This window comes from Myotis nattereri, assembly GCF_964212035.1.
Source record: "Myotis nattereri genome assembly, chromosome: 3".
NCBI classification, from domain to species: domain Eukaryota; kingdom Metazoa; phylum Chordata; class Mammalia; order Chiroptera; family Vespertilionidae; genus Myotis; species Myotis nattereri.
The window spans coordinates 17,544,386-17,557,416 of NC_138077.1; positions in this window are offsets into that span (position 1 = coordinate 17,544,386).

Here is a 13,031-nt window from a genome sequence, read left to right on the forward strand (position 1 = left end):
TATCATCATTTTAATTTTTATAATTAAAAGAAGATATATTTCCCTTGAATAAGAAGATTTTTCTGCCCTAGCTGGTTTGGCTCAGTGGATAGAGGGTCAGCCCGTGGACCAAAAAGTTCCCAGGTTTGATTCCAGTCAAGGGCATGTGCCCAGGGTTGCGGGCTCGATCCCCAGTAGGGGGCATGCAGGAGGCAGCCAATCAATGATTCTCTCTCATCATTGATGTTTCTATTTCTCTGTCCCTCTCTCTTCCTCTCTGAAATCAATAAAAATATATATAAAAAGATTTTTCTGACATTATGAAGTTATTTTGAAAGGTAATACTCATTTTAAATTTTACTACGTAATAATAAAAACTGAATCTTTAATTTTAAATGGGTACCCATTTTTCATTTTCCACTGTTATCAAACTCATTTTCATTGCAAATATGAGCAAAAAAGGATCAAAGATAGAAAACTACATAATTTTACCTCTAGAGAAAGATTAACTTGCCTAATCTCTGCTTATATTTTACTATTTTCTAAATGTCAATCAATATTTATTATTACTATGTGAAAGGTATATATCGAATACTCACCATAACAATTTATATAGACTGAAAAGCAATATTAAGTGAAGCTATTTACTGAAAAATTATAAAAATTCTATTAAATAATGGGCTCTAAAACATATTCTAATATTTATATTATAGTAATGTTCTATGGAATAATGTTAATCTATTTATGACACATACCTTTCTTGACTACTTCTAAATTTATATAACCTTACTATTGTAAGATAGCAGGATATTTAAAAATAAGCTACTTTTTGTTTTTCTTACTAAGAAAACCTTTCCCTCCATTTTTTGTTGTTGTTGTTGTTGTTATTACTAGATGGTTTCTATTCTGTGCCAAATACTTTCTTCCATTTGGTCATTACCAGCAAGTGCAAATTTTAAAACATGTAGCATGCACTTTGATTTCATGCCAAATAAGGTTTATTCTCTGAAAATATCAGAGAGACATTTTCATACATGAATAATAATATAATTATTAGAATTTATTGTCTAAAGGGGATATATTGGGCAAGAGATTTGTATTTAAGTAATAAAAATATTTTTTTTAAATCTTGAAGGGCGATATCGTAAATATATGATTAAGTATCACATTTATTACTCCTCTTTGGAGAAGAATGTGCTTTTAGTTTGTTATGTTGGTCATATAATTCATCTTATCAATGAGCTGTCACTGTATTTAAACATCTGGAACCCATCACACTGAACAGTTGCCAAGGCTCATAACCAATCAGTGAGCGTTTACTGTAAAGGATAAACATTAAGGATATGATCCTAGTTTTGTTATAGTAATTATGTGATGGAAAAATCTTCCGTCTCAGATCCTTATATCTTGCTGCCTGCAGAATTGTTATTGCCACTCTCTCGAAACTTTAAACATCATCAATCATTTTATTCAAAAACTCAATTTGTATAGATTTTTTAAAGTTCTAAATAATTGTCTCAATGATACCCGCCCACCCCCCTAAAATAATAATATTATGGTAAGAATATTACAACTTTAACCAGAAGTCTTGAGTTAGAGACTCTGTGTAATTAACTTCTAAAATTTTGGCCTCAATATTTCAAGAAACCACTTAAGAGAATAGAGCCTTTTAACTGCTCTCAACGAAATTCCATTCTACTTTTATCTCTGGAGAGGATTTCCCTATAATTCCAGCACTTCAGCCAGATTGTTTGCACACGGCTGAGCAGAAATAACATATATTTTTTACATCAGCATATTTAATATCACAGGTTCTTCAATGTACTGACACAATGTTGGCAGCATTAACAATGCAGACCTCATTAGCTTTCCAAAAGATCCATAATTGAAAAGTCAGACTGCTGAAAAATGTCACCTTGTGTGTACTGTGCTGAGGGAGTAAAGCTTTGCCTCAGTCCTTGAAAGGGCAAATAAAAACTCAATTATAGCCTGTGTTGAGTCTATAGGCACCAAGTTCCATCAGCCTTAGCATGCTGTTTGGAATTTTCACATCTGATGAACCATTTCTCCTAAATTTACAAGAACAGTTCCATCTCCAACCCCCTGCTCCTTATGTTCTAGTCAAGTTGGAAAGTTACAGGGACTCACACAGTAGGTTTGAAAACAGTATGTTCCAATATCTTAAGGTACCAAGTATAAAATTGTTGTGACTCTAGGAAGAAAAGTGACATTTTATAGATTTCTTGTTTACTAGAAGTAGAATTCTTGGCATGATCTATCTAATTATTTTGCCAACTCAAGTTACAGATGATGTTTAAAATGTAATTGTATATTTAAATTTAAAAAATTAAAAAAAATTTTCAAAGGTGAAAGATTTCTTGAAACGAAACATTTCTGGTCCTAATTCTTTTTCCTCCATCTCTTTTTCTCTCTACAGCCCCCTTTTCTTCCCTTGTTTTACCTGGACTCCGGCTTCTTGGGGCAGGGGGTGAAGTTGTGGGGAGGAACAAAGGCCTTTGAAATTTAGCAAAATAGACTGAATCACAAGAGATTCATGTAAGCTCTTCTCATATAAGCTCTGCAGGTGCTTCAATTTCAAGGGCTTTAAGCCTGAACCTAAGATGTTATTTTGATTCCACAAGACGATCATGGTTTTGAACATGAAGTGGGTCTGTATTGGCTTGGGACTGAGTCCTCTCATTGTTCAGACCCATAATATGTGCAGAGGAGTCCACTGAAGTTGTCCATGTGGTATTAATTTCACTTTAGAACGTACCAATCTTGACTCTTCAAAGTCATATCTCCATATTTTTTTCTCCACTAAGGCTTTTTAAAAGTGTACCCAAGTGCAGGAATGATGACTTAAATGCAGCTTAAGTATTGTGAATCCTTTCCTGGCGCTGAATGCCTCAGGGGCTTTCTGCAAATAAACCATCAGAAGACATTAGTAGAAGGTATGTGGTGTGTTTTTTTTTTATGAATTGTACACATAGATGAATTCAAAAAACCCTTGAGTCCAACTGACAAATAATGGGAAGAAAAATTCCATTGTCAGGCTGCCTAGGTTTGCAACCCAGTTCTAGCTATTAACTGTTTGTTTGGTTGACTACCAAATAATGGTGCTTTCTTTTCTGTAAAAAGGGGGTAATGACAATTCCTACCTCATGGGTTTTTTCTGAGTATACATGAATAATTCATCAAAAACAAGTTTTCTCAACCAGGGGTGATTCCCCTGCCTCCTACCCAGGTTACATGGAGCATGTCTAGAGACACATATACTTCCACCTAGAACAGTGGTCGGCAAACTCATTAGTCAACAGAGCCCAAAATCAACAGTACAACGATTGAAATTTCTTTTGAGAGCTACATTTTTTAAACTTAAACTATATAGGTAGGTACATTGTTATTAACTTAATTAGGGTACTCCTAAGCTGGCCTTTGCTAAAAATGTCCTCCATCTGATTGAGGTATGTTTGCTGAGGTCGACCCCTTCCAACTCTCCCATCCACACTCGTCTTGTATACTTGTTTCGTCTATCTCCTTTCCGAAAACCGACTTCTGTGCATGGGCCACGAAGTTTCAATCACACTGTACATGCGCGCCCGCACGTGGTATTTTGTGGAAGAGCCACACTCAAGGGGCCAAAGAGCTGCATGTGGCTGGTGAGCCACGGTTTGCTGACCACTGGCCTAGGATGCTGCTACACACCCTACAAGTCACAGGAAACCTGCTCACCACCAAGGATCGTACCACCCAACATGTCAACAAAAGTGAGGTTAAGAAACCTTGATCTGAATTGCTTGAAACAGTGCCTGATGCAGAATGAACACTAAACAATGTCTTAAATCTCACTTGAAAAATATTAAATTTTATTTATTCCCCCTTATTGTATACAGCTTTTTCCATCATTTTCCTCTTATTTCTATACTCCATCTTTTCCTTTGGGAGTTAAATCTGACAGAGCCCACACTTTCTTAAGTACCTGATTTTAGAGTGAAATAATTCATATATATACTTTTAAATTTTGCCCCCGAGAAATGCATTCACAGGACACTTGAAATTGATAGAAGCCTAGTAACGGCTATCTCTGGATTCTGTCCTGAGCCCTTGTGTTATATATGCTTCACAACAATGAAAAAAAGAAGCTAAGCATATGTTAGAAAAATTTAATTTGCCTTCTCCATATTGATATACAGGTACATAAATGAGAAAACTGGGAGAGATGAGGATAGAGAGACACAATACCGACATACAGTACATTCATCTGAATTAGATGAAACAAATGGCTAAAAACATATGCATTCTTCCTAACTGATACTTTCTGTTTTAGATGAGATATTATATCAATTAGGCTTCCTGATTGCATGTGATAGAAACTGACTTTAGTCTGAGCAGCAAGGAGCCTATTAGAAGCCTATGTGATAAACTTGCACAATAGATGGGGATGCCAAAAAAAAAAAAAAAAGAAAAAAAAGGCAGAAGCAAGGTAAGAGAGGAGGTAGGAAGACAGCAAGGCTCTCATGATAGAAGCCATCTGATTGGGTGTCCCTCCTGGTCCTGTCACCCTGGACAAAGCCTTCTGAGGACAAGTGAGACTGCAGCTGCTGTATTCTCAATGACACGGGTCATCTTTGGTTGTGCTGTCAAGTTGATAAATGTCATTCTAGGTCAAATGCACAAGGCATAACTGCCCGAGACAAGAAGACAGGGTATCTGGCCATTAGGCTTCCAGAATAGATTAGAGAAAATGATACAACTTATACAGTGCAGACTTTTACTAGATAAGTTAGGCCTTTCAAGAAAAGCCAGTCTAAATGCTTGGGGTTTTAAGATGTAGTTACAGTGCTACTTTGGGGAGTATCATTCAGTGTCTAGCTATGGCCAATTCATGGAAGGTGTGCCTGGGTAAGGCACGGCTTTCTTAAAGACTGTATGGGGGAGTTGTGGTCTGCATCGATTACATTTTTAAATTAAAGGTTTTCCATATGAGCAAGTTTTTGGTCACCTATTAGTCTGTAAACATGGGCCAACATACTAAAAACAGAAAAGGCCCTAGATTCTTTGTTACATAGGAATTTCACTTTTGGCAAAGGGTTGGCAGAGTTTGGCTAACCCCTCAAAGACATGAGCCTGCACAGGCTGCTGACTGGGAGGAATAAAAGCAGAAGCCCAGAAAGACAATTCTAAAGTGGTCGTTCCTTTTCCATGTAATCTCAGCTTACAAAGCCTACGTGGAAGGCTTTCACCAACTGTAAGGTTTATACGGGGCCTTGCTAACAGATGTATTGTCATACAGATAACATACTCATAAACCATTTTTAAGCCATTTGTAGTCACTGTGACTACAAGGGTATACATGTCTATCATTATTAGTCTTACAGGTAATGTTGACATGACCTTTACATGAGTTTTAGTTGAATTTGGCCAGAGTTAACCAAAGGCTAGTATTTAGATTGCAGCTTTCAAAAGGCAATTTTCCTGGGTAGGTGATTGCCAGTTCCTGTTAGAAAAAAAGCAACTGAATTGTAATTTTGTCCATTTGGAATTGAGGAGAAGGATTTGTTTGGCCAAGCTACTAGTATGTCTAGTTTGTAGATTTCTTCATTTTGTGTTTGGAAAATTCCCTAAAAGCAGGAAGCATCCTATACATATTATCAGCATAACTAGAGGCCCAGTGCACAAAATTAGTGCATGGGTAGGGTCCCTAGGCCCTAGGCCTGGCTGGCGATCAAGGCCAATCAGGTTCCCTGCCTCCCCACCTCCCTACCTCCTCCTTCCCTTGCTCCCTCAGTGCCCTGCCACTGCCACTGGTCACCTGCCATGCTCCGCACTGCCCCCCTGGTGGTCAGTGCACATCATAGCGGGAAGACAAACTCCTGTTCTCCCAGTCGAACTCCCGAGGGGACACTTTGTGTATTAGCCTTTTATATATATAGATGCTTATATTTGTGCAAGCTATCACTGGCTCTTTATGATGAATTAGTCATTTTAGCAATTATAATCTCTTGACATTTGACCACTTTTCTTTAACAGTTCGATTGCCTTAACTATTTTCTATTTTCTTGTCTAGTTATCCCAGTATCTGATAAACCAAATTATTTTTCTCTTGCTGCTTTTGTTTCCTGGCCACTGTAATTTGTTTCTTTGTGTATCTGGCATTTGTTAATAATTAAATCTAGTTGCTGGCTTTCTCTGAAATTCCCCTACCACTTGATTAAGGATCTCTAGAGAAGAACTAAGGTTGCCTCCACTAGCACCAAAGGATGTTAATAATCTGGAACTTGAATTTCTCCACCTCGGGGGTCCTGACCTAGTCAAGTAATGTGAATAAATGAGTAAGGCCATATTCAGGAAATACTATTTTCATCCCATCCAGAGCCATAGCAGAGACACACATTTTTTTATGGTTTTATTTGGTGACACATTTGTTGTTGCTGCTGTTTTAATGAAGACTCTCACTGAGTTTATAGGATATTTGGTGGTCTCAGCTGTGCGCAGGGCTCTCAAGGTTAGATGCCCATCATCTGAGGACCCAAGAGGTAGTCACTAATTTCCCCCAAATTCAAGGTTTCCTATTATAGTATTTGCCCTCAGGACAATCGTAGCTCTTCATTTCCTTATCACTATGGCTTAAGCTCCTAGGGGTGTGTGTGTGTATGTGTGTGTGTGTGTGTGTGTGTGTGTGTGTGTGTGTGTTTCCTAATATGAATGTCTGATGGGTACTAGGAAATTCAGGATATCTTGCTCTTTATGTTCAGGGAGCAAAGTTAACTTAATATCAACTAGTACATCTCATTACATTTGATCCATAAGTGTATTATATAGGATCTTATTTTTTGACTACTTGATCTACCCTGCACTTAGGTGAGCCAAAGTTGCCTACTGCTAAAGCATTCACAGCACTTTATTTAGGTGTTATCTCTAGTTATTATTTTGCAGCTTGATGATGCTACACATTTTTCATTAGTGCATTAAAAATTACCTGTTAGATATTTACTGTGGATTTCCCCCATATTTATTATATAGTTGTTTAGTGCTTCTTTCCTTTGTATTTTATCTTGTCTGATATTAAGATTTTGACTCTTGATACATTTTTTTAATTTTAATTATCTGCTTCACATTTCCATTACTTAAGTTTTTAATTTCTCTGAGTTGTATTGTTTTAGGAGATTCCCTGTATAAAATGGGAGTGTTTTCATCTTAAGTAAGTTTGTTCCATTTGTAGTTTTTAAAATTGGGGTATGTTTCATTTTAGTTTTGTTTACACACACACACATATGTATACACACATACAATTATTCTATTTGTATAGTTTTTAAAACAATCTCATTAGATTGTTACTGACTCTTTTATTTACTTACAGTGTTTGCTGTATTTGTGTGTGTGTGTGTGTGTGTGTGTGTGTGCGCGCGCGCATTCTGTGTTTTGTATATATTTTTTTCTGACGTGTACCTTGAAAACCAGGAATGGTTTCAGGTTTTTTGGGACATAAAACTTATATAACTTTGGAGGAACTTTTAAAAAAGTGTAGAAAGTAATGAAACAAAATTAATCAGGCAAGTAAAAATTTCTTTAGAACTAGGAAAAGAATCACAACAAAATGTGTAAGTCATCTGTGCAAGAGGGACCTTCCATCTTAAGCTTCTTTAATTTCATAGTCAATACACCAGAGTTTATTACTTATCTTTGAAAAATTATTTTTAACTTGTAATAAAATATACAAAATGCAAAATTTAGCATTAAAACCATTTTAACTGTATAGTCAATGGCATTAAATACATTCACATTATTGTGCAACCATCCCTACTATACATCTCTAGAAATTTTTTCATCTTCCCAAAGTGAAACTCCATACTCACTAACCAGTCATTCTCCATTTCACTCTCCTATTCAGCCCCTGACAACCCCATTCTATTTTCTGTCTCTATGAATTTGTCTACACTAAGTACCTCTTATGAATGGACAAATCATAGTATTTGTCCTTTTATGATTAGCTTATTTCACTTAGCATACTGTCTTAGAAGTTCATCCATGTTGTAGGCTGTGTCAAAATTTTCTTTCCTTTCAAGGCTGAATAATTATCTTGTTAATAACAGACTGTATTTTATGCAGTTGTTTACTGATTCCCTCCCATAAACAAATGGTGTTATTATACATTGATTCTCTCTTTCTCTTCTCTTTCTTTTTTCCACCACTTTAGTTGATTATACTATTTACCTTTGATTTTATAATTTATTATTTAATTAAAAAGAAATTATCTCTTTGGATTCTTAACTTTAAAATGAGAAAATCTGTATAATTTACACTGTCTTTCTCATTCTTGTTTTTACTGAATACTATTATTCATAGCATTTTAGCTTTGTCAGGCCTACAGTGTTGATATTTTTTTCTGTAAGCATAATTACTTGATTTAATACTTGTGTTTAAATACCTGTGATTAAATACTTGTGTATATTATCTATTTAATATTATTTCTCAGTGCACGTCTTGGCTGACTAAAAATAATTCTCAAGTAGTTTATACAGGAAAGCTTCCTAAGAACAATGTTCCTGAGTTCCTAAATGCTCCTGAGTTCATTGCTTTTGTATGTGCACATACGTTGCCTTTGTGTGCATTTTTCCCCATAAATTATCTGAAACATTGTTCCATTGTTTTCTATAGTTTTGGATTCTGAAGAAACATGACGTCAACCTGATTTTTCCTCTTATAGAAGTCTTGTCTCTCTCTCTATATATATTTTTAGTCTGACTACAGCAACTTTCCTCATGAATTCTCTGTTTATTTACTCTGGACCTATTCTTTGTGACTCTTTTTGTAACTCTTTCAATTTCATTTTAGCATTTTTTTTTCTGTTACATCATCTTAGTTATTTTTCTTCTGGGAAATAAATTATGCATATTTGAATCCTCTCTTTGAGTTATACATTCATCGCTTTTTCTGTAATTCTTTATCACTTTTGATTTTCATCTCTTTTTTATTCTTGTGTCATTTTTGTTTGGGCTCCTTTTAATCCACTTTATTCTGGCTAGTGTGAGGGTTTTTCTCCTGGAATGCATGTTTGCAGAAATTATAATAAGGTAAGGGCTAGGATCACATTGCAAGGCAAGCAACTATTTCCCTACCACCCCAGAGTTATTTATGCAAATGAGTTCCCTTGCCCATTTCCACCTTGCACTCTCCTTAGCCTGGTCAACTGAGATTGACAGCTGTGGGGTTGCTCAGAATTCAATCTCTCTGATCCCCACCAGTTTAACCAACAGACTCTCCCTGCAAATCTGGCTTAAATGTATGTTTTCTTGGTGAGTCTCATCTTCTCGGTTTCTCCTTGAAATTAACTCAAGTGCAGAGGCTTTTCCAAGTCCTAGTTTTATATCCCAGATACACCTACCACTTCTTTAGACAACATACGTTAAGGACTTTAAAAAATATAAATGTCCCTGTTTTTTGGTACCTTCCCATATTACTGTTGCTTACCTTCAGTGTTTGTTTATTTGCTTTTTTCTAGAATTTCATCAATTATTTTTTATGATAAGTAGCTAATAAAGGAAACATATGTGGTAACAGTTCCCAACAATTTTAAATATATTTCTATTATGGAGATGCTTAAACATATACAAATTAGAATTATATAAAGTTCTCCAGTGTACCCTTCTCTCAACTGCAACATTTATCAAATTGTGACTGACATTATTTGACCTGTATCGACTCCAATCCCATATTATCTTAAAATAAATTCTATTCATCACCTTATATTACCTGTGTATATTTTAGTATGTTTCTCTTAAAGATAAGGACTTTTTAAAACATATTATATAAACTATTAATAATTTCCTCTTATCTTTAAATAGACAGTAAATATTAACAATTTCATTATTTTGTAACTATTATTTCTTTTGAAGGATGCTGAAATCAGATTCTAAATTATGATATACATTGCAATTGCTAGATATGTAAAAAAAAATTAAAAAAATTTAGTATATAATGTACATGTATTAAAGTGCATAAGTCACCAGTATACATCTTGATAAATAACTACAAATGTCTATACCTGTGTAGTTATCCCTAAGATCAATATATATATATATATATATATATATATATATATATATATATATAATATTTCCAGCATCAAACAGGGGTCCCACTTGCCCTCTTCCCTGTCAATGTCCCCCTAACACTAATTAAATTCTGGTATTTATGATCATGACTTACTTTTTCCTGTACTTAAATTTTATACAAATGAATATATGTGGTATGGTAGCATTTTGTATTAATACTTCTACACAACATTATATCTGTTTGGTTCATCCATGTTATTGAGTCCATTTTGTTTCTTGCAGTTGCTTACTATTCTATTATATGAGTATACTGATATTTATTTACCCTTTTGATATTAAAGAATTGGTTTGTTTCCAGTTTTAGGTGATTATAAGCTCTTGAAACTTTGTTAAAGTAGGATCTATTAAGTAGGTTATTTTCAGGTTAGAACTAGTTTTAGAAAATATTTGGCCTCGTGCTACCATCATTTTTCCCTTTTTATGGCCTCAATTTATTCCTTTTAATTTATACCAGCTAAATAGTTCTTTTAAAAAGCTTTTTAAAAGTATTCTTATTAGCATATTTAGATGCTCTGTGTTGGAAGTTTTTTTTTGTTTGTTTGTTTTGTTGTTGTTGTTGGTTTTTTTTTTTTACTCATCAGTCCACTGTATTGTCTGATAATTATTTTTATTAGTGTAAGCATTCAACAATTAGGCTTTTTAATATAAATTGTTCTAAGACAAAAATCTGTTTTTTTTCTCATATAAAATTGTTTTGATAAATTCTTTTGTTAGCAAATTTGTCTTAGCTTTTGAAAAATAGATAAAACTTAGATGAAATATCCAAACCATAGACCAACAGATTCTACTGCAAGAAAAGAAAAATAATAGCTATATGTTAATATCCCCTATTCCTAAGAAGAATAACATTGCTACAGCATGGTATTACATCTATTTCAAAATCTAACAAGCAACATTTCAGAATGATCTCTAAAATAATACTTTAATTCAGCTGATAGCTTGGGTTAAAGATGCCAACATAACTTTAGCATTCTCCTGTGAAATTATTTGCTTTATTGAACACAAATGAAATCAACCAAAGCAGTTGTTTTCAGCATTTAATGGTTGGTCAGTACTTCCTAACTCCCTTGTCATTGAATAATTGGAAGTGCTCCCATCCAAATTTTGATAAGTTTCAATAGTTCATGACTATTTGAGGTAACTTGGAATTGAGCATACCCACATGCATCTAGCTGCTGACGGAGGCCCATGTGTAAGCTGGAGTGCTTTCCTTCCCGCAGACTCAGAGTTATATAGGTTTAGCTTCCATCCAAGGAACACCATATTAGGACACATCAATGTAGAGCAGAACACTTTGACCTGATTCTGTCAGCACAGCCTCAATGGCATCTTAGCATTTGCATTTACAACAGAAAAACATACAGTTCCAGGCAGTTCCAAGGCCCCACTAATCTCTTTCCAATGCTACAAAGGCATCACCACTGTCTAATCAGGTACTTAAAGCCTCCTCCATTCCCAAGTTCAAATCCTCAGCATCAATCAGGTAAGCCATTGTTCAACCTTGATATAATTCCAGTCTCTATCGTGCGCATACTAGAAATCCTAAAAATACCTATATTTTATAACCAGCATCTGGATTAGTAAATTAAACACCCTAAATTGACAGCAAGATGGTTTCAAATCATTTTCTGAAAGATACTGCATTCAGATCCAAAAATAGGAGATGTTCTTTTACTTCTTGCATTAATTTGAAAGAGCAAAGTATTTTTCACAAGAGCTCCTCTTGTAATACAGAAAGCCTTTTGCTCTGAGAACTATTTTATGAGATGTTGGCTCTCAATATTTTTTTTTTGTAAAAATGTATTTTGTATTGGAATGATGTTCACTAAAGGAAGAATTTATTAAAGCAATAGCATAGGGTTTCACCACCTTGGCACTATTGATATTTTGAGTTGGCTAATCCGTTGTTGTGGAACACTCTTGTGCCTTATAGGATATTTAGCAGAATCCCTGGCCCCTAGCCACAAGATGCCAGTAGCAACTACTTTCCAGGTATGACAACCTAAGTGTCTCCAGACATTGTCAAATCACTCATCAGAAGAAAACGTATCTATTGTAACCATCAGAATTCAATTTCACTTAAACTGTTGAAGTGTTTGAAATGAGCTGGCTGTGAGAAACAATATGTTCCAGTCCCAATTTGTAGGTGGGACACCTAACTCATTCCCTGTGCTAAGTGAACGCTCTCTGTATCTTCCTGTGCTGTGCAAGTCACGACATCGCTGTGGAGTGGAACGTGAGGGATGCAGTCTGGTTGGAAGGAGACCTATGACATTTCAGTTGTTGCTTCCTTTGCATTGCCAGCACACTTTTTCCTTAGAGAGGTGTTTATTCACAGAAGCCATGGAAGTTGGTTAGCCTTCCCCTTTGACAATACACCTCAGCATCAACCATTTTATCTCCACTTCCCAAGAGCCGTCCCTTGGCTCTGTTCTGGTAACTGATGTGAATACTTTAGAACAGGAGTTGGCAACTTGTGGCTTTCAGGAATGCAACCACACCCATCATTATGCATAGGGTCCATTCATGTCTTCCTACTCCAACAGAAGATTTCTGTAGTTGTGACCAGGTATGTCTGGGTTCACAAAGCCTAAGATATTTTTTTTAATCTGTCCCTTTACAAAAACAAATTACAACACCTAAACTCTGTAAATTATTTAAGCTGCCCAACCTCAACCCTTTGTCCCATAATTTGCATCAGTTAAGTAATAAGAGCAACAACTACATTTGCAAAAGTATCTGAATCTCTATAATTCTTGCCAGAGGCAGGAATGACTTAGACACAATCCCCATCCTCATGGGAGCAAGCAGTTTGCTACTTCAGATTCAAAGACCATTTTCACACCTTTGCTCACTCTGTCTTTCCATAGGCTCAGCAAATCTAATTCTTTTTACCTTCTGTTGTAGGCTTCCCCCGCTCCCCCCACCAGGCCA